We start from the raw sequence: 18,141 nt of genomic DNA, 5'->3' as shown, positions 1-18,141 counted from the left end.
CCTGCCATCTTCAGAAGTTTTCTGATGACTCTGCGGTAGTGGGATGTATCAGTGATGGTGAGGAGACTGAGTACAGGGCTGTGGTGGAGAACTTTGTCACATGGTGCGAGGACAATTATTTGCAGCTCAATGTGACAAAAACAAAGGAGCTGGTAGTGGATTGAGAAGGTGGAAGGCACCGGTGACCCCTGTATCCATCCAAGGTGTCAGTGTGGAAATAGTAGAGGACTACAAATACCTGGGAGTACACATATACAATAAACTGGACTGGATTAAGAACTCTGGATTACTTTACAGGAGGCTAAGGTCCTTCAACATCTGTCAGAAGATGCTGAGGATGTTTTATGAGTCTGTGGTGGCTAGTGCTCTCCTATATGCTGTTGCATGCTGGGGCAGCAGGCTAAGAGTGGCAGACACCAGCAGACTCAACAAACTAATATAGAAGGCCTGTGATGTTGTTGGTGTGGAGCTAGACTCCTTAAAGACAGTGTCAGAGAGGAGGATGCTGTCCAAAATACACTCCATCCTAGACAACTCCTCCCACCCGCTCCACAATACACTGGTCAGACTGAGGAGCACCTTCAGCGACAGACTGAGACACCCACGATGCACCACAGAGCGCCATAGGAGGTTGTTCCTGCCTGTGGTCATCAAACTATATAACTCCTCCCTCTGAGTGTCACACGCTTAGAGTTAAAACTGGTCTCACAGCACGCATCTCCACATCACATCTCAATATTCTTGGACAATTATGTACAACAATTACTGCAATAATTATCAGCTACATGAACGAAGGTGTTATTTATTGGGGGGTGGCAGTAGCTCAGTCTGTAGGGAGTTGGGACTGGTAGCTGGAGAGGTGCCAGTTCACGTCCTGGGCACCGCCAAGGTGCTCTTGAGCAAGGCACCGAACCCCCAAATGCTCGGGGCGCCTTTCCATGGGCAGCTCCCTCACTCTGACATCCCTACATTGGTGCAGCATGTATAGGTACTGAGCATGTGTGTGTAATTCAGGCCTGTGTGTAATGTGTGTAATAACAACAGAGTGAAAACATTGTAATTTCCCCTTGTGGGATTAATAAAGTATACATTATTATTATTATTATTATTACATTATTTATTCACTGCTACAACTTATATTCACACTGTACTTATTTATGTCCGTACTGTACACTGCACTACAATAGAATTTGTACAATCCATTGAAACAATCTTTTTAACCTAATCTCACTTACTTAACGTATTTATTTACGTCTTATTGTAGGTATGTTACTTTATTTACTTCATACACTTATTGATTTGCTCTCTTCTTACTCTTATTTTAACTTGAATGTGAGTAACTGCAACTAAATAATTTCCCTGTGGTGATCAATAAAGTATTCTGATTCTGATTCTGAAGGAGTATGCTGCAAAAAGAAGTGTAATGTTCTTTGTATTGTTCAGATTAAATGTTGACTAGCATATCCAGTTCAGTGTTAATATTTAGCTAACATGCAGGCGTTCAGCAGAAAAAGAATACAAAAAAAGTTGAAGGACTAGATTGTACAAAATATTTTTGCTATTTGTCAAAGTATAACTCCTCAGATGTAACTGTAGGTTTATTATGTAACAGACTGTGACCATAGTATGAATCAGTGATTGCGAATGTCTTGCAATTATCCCAAACCATGATGTTCTTTAACAACCCAGAAAAACCTGAAAAAAATGCATGTTTTGTGGTACTGTAACCCATAATTATTTGACTGTTGTATTGACAATTAAGGATATAGTCATGTGATCTGGTCTTTGGTAACTGCATCACTTGGATTTAGTGGTAAAGTTGTTTTAAAAATCATTTGTGAGTTTAATGACAAATGACACCATGTGGGGTTCATGATTCAGATACACCTCACCTTCGTCTTTGTGGTCAGGCAGAGATTTAAGAGAGTGTGCGTGCGTGCGTGCGTGCGTGCGTGCGTGTGTGTGTGTATGATTTTGTGATTTTTTTTCATAGTGTATGTCTAAACAACATGGAGATAGGGATGTGTCCGAAATACTCCACCATTTATTTACTACAAAAACTACAAAAAAGTAGATTCCATTGTGTGCACACTACTTATTCCTACTAACAATCCCACAATGCAATGCTTCGCATTTTATATTTGCCAAAATTGCGATACTATACCTGTCAGTAATGACACAAAATGATAATGATTGATAAGTCTAAATGTACTTCACACTATAGAGTAAACTGAGTGTTTATTATACAGGGAGTAGTGAATGGAGTAATGACTTCAGACAGCCTTTTTCACAGCAGACATGTCATAGCAGGTTAAGCACAGGTGCAATTAATATATTAATGATGCTCCAGCTTACCTACATTTATGTAAGTGTCCCAGTAAGCAGTTGTCGCTTGCAACTGGAACACCTAAATTTAATCCAGGCAATTGTTAAATAATGTTATCAATTGCACCTGCTGTGCAAAAGGCCTTATGTGCTCACTTGTTTCTAGTCTGGATAAACAGAAGTACATTTCCAGGATAATTGCCTGACATCCGGCGTGTGAGCCTTCCGCTTACTATGTGTTGCTGTTCTTAAACTCTGTTCGCTTCGGGGAACAACAACAAACTTCAAGCTAGCAAGCTACATGCTGAACATGACAAGTTTTGAAGAAAATTTGGATCGTGCAACAAGGCAGGCCTGCTCAGTGTTTTCGCTGAAACATTGTAAAGATTTCCAAAGAATATGTTTATGGCATTTACTATCTATCCAGGAAGTTTTGGGGGGATTGCTGTGGATGAAGTGGCGGTACAATGGTAAGAGCAAATCCTGTTTACCATGTATCCAGTTAATTTTAATAGCTCACATTACTGTATTGTGTGAACAGTTAATTTAATATTTTATGTGGCATTTTCTTTGGTGACGATTGCAATTGGTTTAAAAAAAATGCAAACAACCCAAAATGTTTTTTTTCTCCTATCCTGGAATGTATCTGTGGTGGAGCAAGACTAACTTGTTTCACCTGATGAGTCCTGTTTGACATCAGTCCAGTCATGTGATTTATACGACGATAAGAAGACTCAGATGTTGTAGACTAAGCAATTATGTTGAGTGTGTACGTCAGCACTGCAGAGAGAGAACAGGATGAGCGCCTTTGTTTCGCTGTACAGATACTCAAAAGAGGCCCACTTCCTGTATTTACCCAGTCCCCTCCCAAGTGCACTTCCTCTTTTCAAACCTCAGATTGCACTTCTGTAGCCTTTAGTGTGCCGCCCTAAAGATGTCATTTGGCCATTTAACTTGGGTAGGAAACAGAATGACTGGTGCCCCAGAGGAACTTATGAACTGAAGTGAGGAAAAAGTGAGAGACGGGCACACAAGATATTGTTGCTTTCAAAAGTGCAAACTGTGGTCTCTTTATTAGTTACAGGCCTGGTGCCAAATACACAAAAACAGTCTGATTCCTTGATGTCAGAAAGCAATAAGGCCTCTACCTGTTCCAGTCCCACCTGTCCCAGACAGCTTATAATCAGCTCCTGTTTTTCTGCCTTCAACAGCTCCCCTACATTTTCCTGTGTTATTACTGACTCATTTAAGAAAGTGTCCCCCATTGTTTTTTGTAGAATATTTGAAGAGTTCAAATCTATAGAGATGTTCTTCACAGATTTTAATCCACACTCCATCTTGGAAAAGCATGTATCTATGTGGTTTACCATATCTTACTGTGTAGTTGTGACCCAAATCCTGTCTTACATGATGGTGAAAAAAGCAATTTGGTTTATTTTTATTTTACCACAGGAAAATATTATGAGGTCCTTTAACAGTGGTCCATTTGGTCCATTGTTAAAATACTTGTTTCTTTCTCATATGTGTTAGATACAAAGGCAGGGGAAGGCATGGGAGATCTTGGGGTTCTTCCAACCATTATTGTCTGTTGTATTCTACTCATCCCAGACAGCCACAAAAGTAAATATAAAAATCTGTTGTCTGTATGCAGAACTCTGTTTCTAAATTTCCCTTTTAATTTTGCTTTGAATTTCCCTTGAAGGAACTAATTTCAGTCTAGTTATCAGTAGAGTGCAGTTCTTGTCATTATTTCAGTGTTTGACCTGTATCATTTGTAAACATACCCAAGATTTCCAAGCTACATAATGGATGTGGACCAGCAGGAAGTTCATTGTATTCAGAATTGCAATTACAGATTAGCTCAAATGTTTCCTGTCAGCAAAAAACAATGAAGTGAAAGCTATAGTCACGTTCTGTTTGCAGTAGCTCCTATTCTTCCATGTGAAGATGCCAGGACATTTGGTCTAAGCCTTCTCTTGTATGTTTGTCAGCAAGTCTAGTAAGTTAATGTTGCGCTTTTGGAAATGTGAGTGCATAAAGATGTCCTTTGGTAGAAAGCATTTAACGGGTTGTCTCTCCTATCATCTCCTCTCTTGTACATTGAGTACTGCTTTATTTTGACAAACAAATGTCTTTCATATATTTTTTTAATGTCATGTTTTTAATATCAGGGTGTGCCATCGCAGTTTTGTTGTATTGTTGTCTTGCACAGCAATATAATAGCAATAATGTTTCTTGTCTTATTTTTTTTTTTAATCTTATCTCATCTCTTCTCTTTCCAGTTGTTGATGTACAGCAGTGTAATGCGATCCAGGGCGACAGATGTCACAATTGAAGCAGTACGAGGCCTTCTATATGAGGGTAAGAATTCCCATTGACTAGCTCATTGGAAAGTCTCTATTTATAGCATGGGAATGAACCTTCAAAGAGTGCTGGCATGAGGGGTTAGTGCAATGTGTCTGCAGGTTATAGCGTGTTCCATTTGTACTCGGAATTCGGGTAACCAACCACCGGGTACCCCGAGCTCAAAATATAACATGACTGCTCTGTGCATTAACAGTTGTGAAAGCTGTAGTAACATACAGTTATAAACACTTCTGTGTTATTTGTGTCTCTCTCAGTCGTACACGCAGCTCTGTCCATATTCTATCTGTGGACAATTTTGTTACACTGTTTGTATGCACAGCGTAATGCGTTGTTATAAACTGGCATTGCTAACAATGGCTAACCTGGCTAGAGCGAATGAAAACAATGAAAATCCAAGTTGTAAATTGAACGCATTCAACTTGGGTGTGACGTCATTCCCAGCTTCGGCTTCCGAGTTCCGAGGTAAATGGAACGCACTATTAACTGTTGCTGTGAGCCCTGGAACGACGTGTTCCTCTTGTTTCCTGTTCCTCAGATCAGGAGGGCACATGGTGTTGGTAGTGTGCATGTGCACATCTTCATGAGACAGTCACAGAAAGAGTCTTACTCAGCACTGACTCCAGCTAAATTATTTTCCAAGCCCTCACAGTACTGCACATCAACTGACAGCACACAGATACATGGTTGATGATTCCTCTAAGTCCTCTGATGATAGGGAACCTGGTCCAGCCAAAGCCCTATGAGACGCACAGGGGTGTCATCTGTTAAACACCTGTGGCCAGCAGGGAGTCATGTTTGGCATCGCCTTTGTCAGGTGACATTAAGTGTGGTAGGACTGTCAGCTCAGCAGATATGAGGTTTTATAAACACCAGGTGATCTTTGCAAGCCTACCAATCATCCTCCTCTCTGTGTGTGTTTATGTAGACCTAATGTTGTGTATTCATCTACCCTGCCCGCTGTTTACACAGATAAGACAGTTTCTTGAGACAGGGAAAGAAGGAGAGAGTTGGCTCAGTTATGTTAGGCATAAAGTACTTGACTGCACTGCTGCAGTAGTAGGAATGTCTGCAATGAAACACAGCGACAGGCACTAGACTGCAATAGTTAATAAGTTGTTATATTAGTTCGTTAATATCTCAGTCCCCCTGCAAACATTGTTAGATTTTATGCTTCTATTTTTAACTGGCAAAACTCCAGCCAGTGAAATTCCTGCTCCATTTGCTTCTATTAACATTTTGACTCTGAACTAGATGTTGATCCATCTCTTTTGAAATAAGTATCCTCTGCTAAGATCACTAATTGACAGCAGTGATGCCCCAATTATCAGGATAATTGTCAGACCCTCAAGGTCTTTTCGTCCGTCTCACGTGTCAGAACACGTCGGCGTGAGATGAGATCATTTTAATCTATTCTTACCGTTTCTCTCGGGAGCCTCAAAAAGAGTCCATTGGGTCAGTATTATTATCTCTGTGAACTTATTCCATCTTTCTCTTGCTGGTGCACATGCACATAGTAGTACACAGGCATATTGATCGTGCAGGGTTCTCTGTGGTGTTAAGTGGCCTGCTGGATCCATTGAGCCATCACACGTCAGAGTTTGCCTAGTGTAAGATTACCACATCCCTGCGTAGGTGAAAGGGGTTAGGTTGAATAAGTGAATCACTCAGGCCCTGAGGAGCCCTGTTACAGAGACACACATGATCATGTAACACCTGCAGCACCACAGCTACTACTGCCAGTCTAAAAAGCCTTCGTGCATTTCACCAGTTAAACATATAAACACATTTGGAGCTACTCGGAAATGCATTGCAACAAAAAAAAAGAATTGTTTCATTTTATATGTTTTAGGTTAGAATATCTTACTTAGAAGCACTATTATAATGCTTATGTCCCTTGAAGAATATGCCGGCACAGAAGAAATGAGTTTTACATAATAGGGAGGAAAGAAAACTCCCGTGGAACAGGTCTCTGAACCCACCTGCCTTTGTTAGAGAGCTCACAGTGAGGACAATGAGGATGGAGATGATATATAACAGGGGTCCCAAGCTGAACTCAAACCCAGTATATCACAGGTGTATAATGTGATGGACTAAAAAGTTCTTGTCTGTTCATGCCACTGTAGTACAATAGGTTTATTAGCCCAGTTCATAATCATTATCTTCAAGCATTTCAGCATTAGACAACCTTACATATCTTACACGTAATTATCCCATTCAAAGAACCTCTCACCCTCCACTATAGTCGAAAGAATACATATAACTCAGCCACTGCGGCAGCTCTGTTTTTATTCTTCTCACTTAAGCCAAGTCTGTTAAGAGTTGATGGTTTCCCTTAGTGTGTTTGCCTGGAGCTGTGCAGCTCGACCGTGCAGACGTAGATCGGTTTTCCTGAATCTTATGTAAGCAGAAGATCTCTGTGTGGCACATGTCAACAGTGTCGCTGACCCTTTGCTTGTGCTTAGGTTTCTGTTCCTATGTTTGCTTCCTTGTGGCAGTGCTTGCTGGGTCAGCTAAGCTCTGCTGAAAAGAGATAGATAAATGGCTGATAGAGCTGTTCATGCACACACACATACACACACACACACACATACACACACACATTGTGTTTTTATTGTCTTCTAAAGTAAGGAGAAGTTGAATGCTGGCTTTGGCTGGTGACAGGATATCTGACATCTCCCTTTTCACCTTCATCATATGCAAGAGAGACTTGAAGGAACTCTCTGTGGGTCTGAGCGTGCTCATTGGGAGGAAGGCGTGGCATGGAGAGAATGAAAGAGGAAGATTCACTGACTTAAAGAGGAGATGGAGTCATGTATGAGTAAATACCACAACGCGTTGTCCAAGCCTGTCGGGGGCATTAAACTAAAAAAGTATTACAAAATAAAGTCGTAATATTTCAAGAAAAAAACACCTGTCCTAATAGTCTGCTAAGCATTACATTATTGCTCTGCTGAAATGGTAGTATCTCATTCAGACCATCTGACAGACACGGAGCCCACAACTCTTTTTTCATTGGCTGAAATCATTTTCTAAACCTTTGGTTGGGCTGAGCCCACCCCTGCCCCTAGCTACTGTCGGCCTTCGGTTAGATGTAGTTCGACCATTCGAAAAGCACTAATGTCGGAGTAGGCACGTTTATACTGTGAACACATACTGCTATAAGGTGGCCCACTGGCTTGTTTTATGCAAAAGTCAAAAGTCAAGGTCAATGTGACCTCATGTCTGTCCCATTCACGTGAACACCATATCTCGGTAACGCCTTGAGGGAATTTCTTCACATTTGGCACAAATGTCAAACAAAAGATGAACTAGTGAGATTTTAGAAGTCAAAGGTCAAGTTGACCTCACAAAATGCTTTTTGGCCATAACTTAAGAATTCCTACACTAATTATGACATTTCACACAAATGTCTAATAGGATAAAGTGATGAATTGATGACATTTTATATCCAAAAGATCAAAGATTAACTTCACTGTGACATCATAATGTTCTGCAAAAACGCTGTTCTGGCCATAACTCCAAAGGGGAGACATTTGGTTGGATACTGAATGGGTGACACTAATCTTGGGTGCCTACCTTGAAACTGATATTGAATATATGAGTCTGGACAGACATGAATGTAAACTACAACATCACTGGTTGGCGGAGGCATTCAACTGCGAGGCAGTAATGCTAGTTAATATCTGTACAAATCCAATATATCCTAGTGCAGAGGTCTTCAATGTTTTTTAGGCCAAGGGCCGCTCAACTGAAAGAGAGACAGAGCAGGGACCCCCTACTACATATATTGTATAAAATTCAGTTACATTATTAAACTTGGCCGAATGGATGAAAATGGATGGATCAATATTAATTTATTATTTACACAGCATGTTGTAATGTTAAACATACACATGGAAGGCACAGTGAGTCCTATGTATGTTTTAACTTTTGAAAAAGAAATCTTTAAATAAATATCAAACAATAATTTGGCACCCTCCCTGCAGTAACTCCGAGGACCGTCTAGGGTTCATGGACCCCCTGTTGAAGATCTCTGTCCTAGTGGATCTTAGTCCACAAGGATCATGTCATGCATTCACAGTATGGTTCACAGTGTTTCCACCAGGGTAGGCTATATGTGTAAGTTCACTGACACTAAATATGAGGTATCTTACTCAGGAGAAAGGGTGGAAAATGCTCCAAGAGATGTATGGAGAGAAGTGATTGCAAACTCTTAAGGGTTCTGTCTCAACTCCCCCTTCCTTCCGGCCTATATTTAAGCTGTTCTCGTTAAGAGAGAATGTGTCCTCTTATCCTCTGGCACAGGCTGTAATTTACCTCTCTTTCCTACTAAATGGCTGGGCTGTTTTTAGCATTGTCTCTGAAGGTTACTTCCACCATCCCTCCCTCCATCTTGCAAGAACTTAGAAGATTTCTGGGTGGCTCCTTTTGCTTTTTTCCTTTTCTAACTTTCTCAGATACTTAACCTTTTTCCCAGGGAGGCCTGTCCCAGTTCCCAGCTCTTTTTTTGGCAGAACTTATTTGTGAAGGCTGAAGACCTATTGACAAGAATAGGTGGGAAATACGGTTTAGGTTAGAAAATCGCCTGACTTCTCATCTATCTCACTTCATTATCTTAAACCAGTACAGCTCCTGCTGGCATAATTAATGACCGCACAAAGCAAACGGACTGTACTGTACATTGGAAGTTTGTGTTGACATAATTCTTTCTGGCCACGACCCCTTCTATTTCATCCTGTCTCTTCATTGTTCATTCTGCCCTTCTTTTGTCCGATCCCTCTCTTGATCTCTGGGATTTACTACTGTGGTGGTGGTGGTGGGCTCTGGAGTCAGGGTTATGCAACCCTAGGATTATTCCATGGGACAAATTGAGTCAGACAGGCTGAAACTAGAGTACATAGGCCAGAGGTTCAGACACATTCCTACAGATCTGGTTAGAGGAAAGAATACACTTCATATTAGAAGCTGTAAGATTGAGGCTGTGTTAAAGAGAGTGTCTGAGTTAGGATGCTCTAATTGTTCCTTGTAAATAATTTAGCTAATACCTGTGTTTTAAGCTGGTTATCTATCTACAACCTTTCTAGACCTTCCTCCGCTTCTCTTTTGGTATGGGTTGTTTTGACAGTGCCCCTTGGCTTGTGCATACAAGGACAGATGAGTGGCACCTATGGCAGTGCCCTACTCTGGCCCAGGTCCCAGATCTGTCACTAAGGCTCACTGGGTCTAGTTTCCTTTGGCACCAAAAAGTGACACAATGTGAACAAATGATAGAAGTATTCAAGGAGGAGTGACTGAGGTTTCACACACACACATCCATGCTGGCTGCTGTTTGTTACCCAGGATATATCTCATATATATGTCAAACCGGCTAAATGAATGTGTTGGCCATCACCTCTGACTCCATTCCCTGATATATTCACAGGCTAGGACTGGGCACCAAGTGATTACACTAACATTTCCAATCCAATTTTGAGTGAGTTTTATATTACAATAATATAATATATCCACTGAACCTCTTAATCCACTTTATATTGCAGAATTCTCAAAATACACTCACTGCAAAAACATCCATGCAGTTCATCATTGAGCCGTATTTGTCTAAAATAAGTGAAAGCAATTAGCCAGTAGGGTGAAACTGTTTCACTGGTTTAAAGACTTTCCAGAAACAACTGTCCATTTCTGTAGATTAGTTATCCAATTACCTGTACATGATCCATTCAAGCTAGAGTCCATTTTACAACACTGTTTACAAAAGTGAAAGTGAAAAAGTAAAAGAAAAGTGTTATTTGCAGTTAGTTCAGCTGTATACAATGTACTGAGTGTGTATACTGTATGCCCTACTGAGATTACTGGAGATGGGAGGTCTTGAACAGTCCCAGTAGCAGGGTAAATGCTGTCATGTGACCACGTCACTAGTGATGCAGGACAATGATCTATGTTTATCTTCACTTTCCCTCCCTCTCTCTCTCTCTCTCTCTCTCTCTCTCTCTCTCTCTCTCTCTCTCTCTCACCACCATTTACAACGTCATCATTCTGATACTGTCCCAACACACTGCAGCAAAAACCTGACCTAGTCATTTACCCACGAAATGACCTTAAACTGCAGCCAGTACCGCAGAGGCCCATTGCCGTGCAGTTGTCACAATCACAAAATGTCATTAACACATTTACAATCACCTCCTCCACTTTTTCACCAAAAATACTGCAGTCTGACTGTGGCATGACTGTTTTCTTGTAGGGACGTTTGTCAAACCCGCTGGGAACCATTCGTCCTTAACGCCAATCTATCTACTGCTGAGAATTATAACACGTCCTCCAGTTGCACTCGGAGACAGACAATGCATCAAATATAGATTCCTTAGATCAAGACCATGATTGTCTATTATTATAAAATAATATGGTGTATGTGTGTACATCATTGGGCATCTCAATATAGAATATACATTATGTAGGAAGAGCACATAACATCTATCCAGCCTATTCAAGTCTTTACCATACACCATGCAATTACATACAACAGTAGTCATCTGCTTACATCCAAGTGAGCAGAGTATCAGTAATCATAACTTGAATAAATGATCAAACAATGTTTCATGCAAGTTTACTTCCAGCGTGAATAAACAAAAAAAATAAACGTGCAAATGTTTAAGCTCATTCCATGTCACTGCTCAGACTCCATTGCACAAAAAGTAAGGACATTTGTGTTTGGTAGATTATTTCTCTGTGGTAACAATGCTTTTTGGCAATAAATCTTATAACGTTGGAAAGACTGTTTAGTTCCCTTTCAAATGGTGCCCCGTTTGTAAGGAACATGCATTTGTGGGATGAGCAGCAGCGCTGAGCATGTGGGTTGCGCCCATGAAAAATTTGCCAAATCTTCCCTGCCATTGCCAAACAGGTTATTTTGCTGTTGCTATTGACACTTGTTTTGAGCTTCTGGTACCCCCAGGTGCTGCCAATCAGGTGCCTGATTTAGAAATGAGATTATGCAACCATTGGCAATCCCATATCTCCACAGTCTGGGACCGAACTCTATCCTCAAATATGACAACGCTCGCCCCCACAGGGCCGGGTTTATTTAATTTATTAATATTTATATTTCTCAACCCCATTGAACACTTGTGGGATCAGCTTGGGCCGTGCTGTTCGTGCCAGAGTGACCAACACAACCACATTGGCTGACTTGTGACAAATGCTGGTTGAAGAATAGGATGCCATCCCACAGCAGTGTGTGACCAGGCTGGTGACCAGAATGAGGAGGATGTGCCAGGCTTTTTTGGCTGTGTATGGTTCTTCCACACCCTACTGAGGCTCCTATTTGTGAAATTAATAAATTGTTAAATTGCCAATATGTCTTGTTTCTTCTAACTTCAATCATCCAATCCACCAAACACCAAACGAGTCAATGGCAGAATAACCTGTTTGGAAATGGCAGAGAAGATTTGGCAATTTTTTCATGGGTGCAACCCACATACTCAGCGCTGCTGCTCATCCCACAAATGCATGTTCCTTACAAATGGGACACCATTTGAAAGGGAACTAAACAGTCTTTCCAACGGTATAAGATTTATTGCCAAAAAGCATTGTTACCACAGAGAAATAATCTACCAAACACAAATGTCCTTACTTTTTGTGCTAAGTTTAGATATAGATGTATGTAGACTTATTGATTTATTCCCCTAAATGTACTTACTCTGTTTTTTTATTATTTTTGCCTTGTATATTGTTAGTTTTTTGTGGTTTGTGTTAAGTAGCATTCACCCTTCATCCTGCCTCCTTCCTCCCTCTTTTTCATCTTCCTTTACACCATCACACACTGCAGCGCTCGCTGTGCTCGGAAAATTCCACACTGCAGCAAAGAGAGGGGTGTCAGCAGAGAGAGAGAGACGCAGGTGGGATGAGGGAGGGAGGGGATGAGAACATGATGTGAGTTTTCAATATATGTTGTAGGAGGAGGAACACATTTACACTTTGATTGTTGCAAACACAGTAAGTAAGCTATGTAAGATAAGAGAGAGGAAGGGGGGGGGGATGTGCATCTGCAATTAGTAAGTAAAATAAGTGCACATGCAGACGATGAGGGGAAAACATTACACAGCACTATGCATTAAATGATAAACAATTTTTGGAAGATTTTTACCTCTACAGCATACTATAAAAATAAAGGACAGAGTTATAACTTTGAGGAGATACAAATACAAATGTGCTATTTACCATTATAAGCTATGTAAATATGTTTGAATAGGAAGGAGGCAGGGCTATATTTATGCAGAGAGATGGAGACAAGTGAGAGATTGAAAGCATGCATCTTTTTGGTCAACCTCTGCAGAAATGTGCATCCATCATGCTATGAGAATAAGCAGAAAAGCATTGCAATACCCTGATACTACTGCTTAAAGCTGGCTCCCACAAAATCAGAGCAGCAGCTTTAATCTACACCCCCACTGCCAAACATATACTGCTTTTCAATACAAATTATGCTAACAGGACTTACCTTACTCACACATATATATGGAACTGTATGCCTTTAACTTTCTTGTGTCTATTCAGACACAAAATTGCTAATTATTAGTTGGTGTATGACCTACATCTACCTGGCACAGGTTGTGTTTTAATGCCCTGAATATATTGTTCAATGCGTTACAATAGAAATTTAAACATGCAATAACTTATCTTTTGGCCACATGGGTCAGCAGAAACAAGTTGTGAACGCAACATTGACATATCATCACCTGTTAAGCTAATATAACGAACTTGTTAGCAATCAGTTGCTTATTATATTTACACATCCAGTAGTTACAGGACAACATTATCATTTATGTGGAATCGTGTTTCTGGCCACCTGGTGAATTCCCATCCAATACTTACTCTTTTAGCTCTGTTTTTTGTTTCCACCAACTCCTGAGCAGCTAAATGCTCCACTATGTTAACCAGTTAGTTGCTTACTTGTCTGTCTGCTGAGCATAGTGTACAGTGGGTTTTTAGAGCGTTTTCAATGAAGACAGCTGCCTGCTGTGGCCAAAAACAACACTATGAGAGAGTGAACCAAAACAGTAAAATTGTGGGCCGGACAGCTAAACAATCAGTTGAAACTTACTATAAAACTCTGTGCAGTGAGGGGAGCTACAGATCTGAGTAAAATCATGGTTTTCACATTGCTATTTGATATATTGTTATTATAGAAAATATGGATTGTAATCGCTTTAATTATATTTAATTATTATGTATTGAAAGTAAACATCACAATCCCAATAAGACTATATACCAATGTCACATTGGAAACACACTCGGGGCCAAGTGCCACAAAACAGACGTCACAATGTTACAAATCAATCAACCTGCCTTAGGGATCTGTTCCATACAGATAGATTCAAAACAGCTAGCCTAATGCGTTATTGATCAATATTTGCACATGGAACGACAAGTGAAAAGTTAGGGAAAATTGTGAGCAGACGGATGTGCTACTAGCGCTCATTATATTTAATCCACATTCTGGACACTTTATTTATAATGAGTCCTGAGTGCAGTTTAGCAGTGGGTTTGGTCTCATTTAATTTGTGTAGTAACTCGTGCTGCAGGGAAGTTCAGGTCTTTTTGAGTCAGCACTTTCTCTTTTTGTTTTATTCAGGGAAATAAATAAACGTTTTGTGATGCTACTGCAGGAACAGAGCAGCATCTATGATTCAGATACAAACTGAAAATATGAAGAAGAATAATGCAGGTTTACAGGTTTACATGTTCAGGTTTATTTTAATTTTCAGTTTGAGTCATCGTTGTTGAAGTGCGTGTGTGAACCACTTTCAGATACACTTATAGGTGCAACAAAACAAATCCTTAATATTTAAGAACTGATACTCGAGCAACTAGTGTGCCAGATAAAAAAAATTATATTTATCTAAATGACTACCTGAATATTATAAGACATTCTTTAGAATGTGAGCTTATGTTATGTTGCAAGTTGAAACCAGATCCAAAAAAGAAATGTTGGAAGCAATTTGTGTGCTTATTTTCATCATGGAAGTGGTGCTCGACCTCTTGTTTAATGCTGTGAATTATTCAAACTTCAGTCGAGCTCTGAAACTTAAACAGCCAAGCTCATGTTACAGTTAACCTCCACAAACCAATCTTAGTCCGTATCAGTCTGTCGACCTTTTTTCAGAAATGCTCAGTCTGTTAGGAAAATGTTTTAATAGATATTGATGTCATTGTGTCTTTCTGCATGGCCTCTGATTAATGTCTGGAGTCTAGACTGGGCCACACTTCAGGTCTCTTACATATTATCAGTGTAGAGAAGTCTAAGCAAAGCAGTGTGCTATGCAGGCTATTGTAGTCATACTTTAACTTGTTTACGTTTACCCTGATGTGAAACTAATAAACATGCAGCTCTGGATCACATCCACATACTGTATCAATAGCAGTTCTAAGTAATGTACTACTAGGAACTTGACTTCAGCTTTTGGACCAGAAATTGTATTTTGGGGAATGCATGATAGCTCTCAGAGCAACCCCCCTATAACTCTTTCCTGTCAGCAGGCCTGGGAATGCATGAAGCCAGACCTCTTTCTTCCTCCTAACTCACACCAGAAAACTCTGGCATGGCATTTTCAAATAGATTGCTGATGTGACTGATATTGGCAGTGAGTCAACAAAACCATCTGGGTAGTGTATTAAGCAACTCATTAAAAGGGTTCAGCTAAGGAACAGTGGCTGCATATGGCGGCAGGTTTATGGACAGCATGTTTAGAACAAAGCTCTCCACCCTGATCTCTTACACTGACCTGTTTCACTGCTGTTGATGAATATCCACTTTCTCAGAATAGAGAGTGCAGCAGCAGAGTCAATAGCAGCCTATTCTAAAGTGCTTCCAACAGTGGGAGATATCAATGGTTTCTCACCATGATAGCACTAATCAGTGGTATTGAAGTATTGACTGGTCAGGGCGCTGATTAAAAACAATTACAACTGGTGTGGTGGTCAGTTTGGGTTTGTCTACAGTAAGTTGGTACCATAGTGAAAGCTGTGGTGGATATTAAGGGATCCACATGGCAAAACAGCCTGAGTAAAGTTCAACGCTTTGAGAGTTGTTCTGAAAGCTGAATATAATCCAGACTTCGCCTGTCTGCATAAACCAGTGCCAAACTACCTGTGTGGGAGTGGAGACGAGGAGGCTAACAACACAATGTCCCATGCTGGAATACAACAAGGTTTTATGGCTGAGTTAATATTTCAAATCTCTCATTTACATTTGTCTTTATTTGCTCAGACAAAGCACCTAACAAACACTGAAATGCTTTAGGAATTTAGTAACATTACCATAGTCATCCACTAGCTGTTTGCTTATATCAAAACACAACTGCTTATTAGTTTTTTAGCAGCAGTCTGACAAAGTAAAGCGCAGCACTATTTTTGTCTGGTGCGGCAGGTGAATGTGCTCATCCCATGTTGGTAACAAATACAATCCTCATTTCATCTCCCTTGAGTTGTTAACCAATAATAAGCAGGATTTAAGCTTTGTGCACCATGTCGGGACAGATATACACAGGGCACCAGAAACCTACAACACAACAAATACTGTTTTTACCATTGGGAATCTGATTGTCTTAGACTACCTTTATGCTAGTAATCACAGTATACAACACAGTATGTTATGCAATAACCTTTCTTCTCAGTATGCACAAGGCCGTAGCTGCCTGTCTACATGGAGGTACTTTACTTTCTTGACTCATAACCTCTGTAATTCTTAATACCATGGTACAAACCTAAGCATGCACAGCGCTGCATGTCACAAGACAATAAGTGTTTGTTTGAAGTTAATTTACTATGAATCGAGTGCATTTCTGTTTACTGTATGCTGCAGACCATTTACCATTTTTAAGTATGACCTAGTTATCATTTTTCTGTATTTCCAAAGCAGTTGGTTGCGTTCCAGGAAGGTATAAAAATACTGAAAGAGACTTGAAACCTGCATGAGATACACTGTAGTCAGTCTATCACAGTTAACATTTCATTTATTCTGTTTTTTAAGTTATTGAGGTCAAAGTTAAATTATCATTGGAGTGTTTTGGTGGCTTAGTGGTCTAAGACACTGACACTATACATTAATTGCCCAACTGGATCTTTGTTGCATGTCTTTCTCATCTCTGGTATTTCAGACTTGGCAGGCACATGCAAGAAGCTACTAAACACATTTTACTTTTCACAGCTTTCATGTTTGCACATGGTTTGGGTTCCAATTTTATTATTCCAACAATATGTAAAATATGAGCTACATGCTTAAACTAGAGTCTCCTTGTTTTGATGGTCAGTATGACATTGGTTGTGTGTGTTTGTGTGTACTCCCTCTGAACAGTCTGTACTCAGGGTCAATATAATGTCATGGGGTTTAGATACAGTCAGGTTGGATACACTTACATAATGCAGCAGGAGCACACAGGACTTATATTCACTTCTTCCTCTCTTTCAAACATCTGCACATGCACATACACAGACCATGCACATACACGTCTAGGTCACATACCGTACTCACACACACACACACACACACACACACACACACACACACACACACACACACACACACACACACACACCCACTGATATGTGAGGGAACTCCAAAAGCCCTTACATCTGCAGACTGAAAACAAAAACACGCTCTGTCCAGCCAAGGGAGGAGGAGTCTTGATTCTGAATTTTAACAGATGATGTTTACCCCACGTTTCCTGGAAAAAGAAAATGGGTTTACATTTAACAGTAAGCCACTGCACACTGCGGTGAGGACATTCATGGTCATGAACTTGCACCTAAAAAGGATCTTAGATGCACTTTTCAACAGCCACCAGGGAAATTTTGTGTCAGATCAAAAAACAAACAAAGCCAGCATTTTATCTCCACCACATTAGTCTGAATTGCAGGGACAAGCAGTACTCTTTGTCCAAGATGCGAACCCCTGACTTAATTATTCTTCCACTTTCCACTACAGTGTCTTAAGGATATGCAACAACCTTAAAGGAATATTAATATTTAGGAGTTTAGCTACACTGTAGAAAGTGGGGAATAGAAATTGTAAGTCGTGGTTTTAAAGCTCATGCTCCTTGGTTTAAAAGATTCAACCATGAGTATTTTCATGTGACAATGAACTTCAGCTTTTAATGGAAGTCCTTGAATGGTAAATGTCCCCATGCTCTGTTTGTTTTGGGCTGAATCTCCAGCGTGCACAAGTCTGAGTCAGAATAGATATTTTGTGTGTGTGCACATGCATGTGTGTGCATGAAAACCTAAATATTATGGTTCTAGATTTTGGCAGTCCTTGGCGCCACGTGACATCCTGTGCAACACGTGGAGCGCAGGAGTGGTGGTTTTGTTACATAATATAAATCAAACTTTCTTTGCTCACTTGGTACACATTTGGGTCATATGGAACTCATTGATGCACAGTGAGCTGCAGGGAGC

The sequence above is a fragment of the Sander vitreus genome, chromosome 4 (genome assembly GCF_031162955.1).
Source record: "Sander vitreus isolate 19-12246 chromosome 4, sanVit1, whole genome shotgun sequence".
In the NCBI taxonomy this organism is placed as follows: Eukaryota; Metazoa; Chordata; class Actinopteri; order Perciformes; family Percidae; genus Sander; species Sander vitreus.
This window is presented reverse-complemented; position numbering follows the sequence as displayed.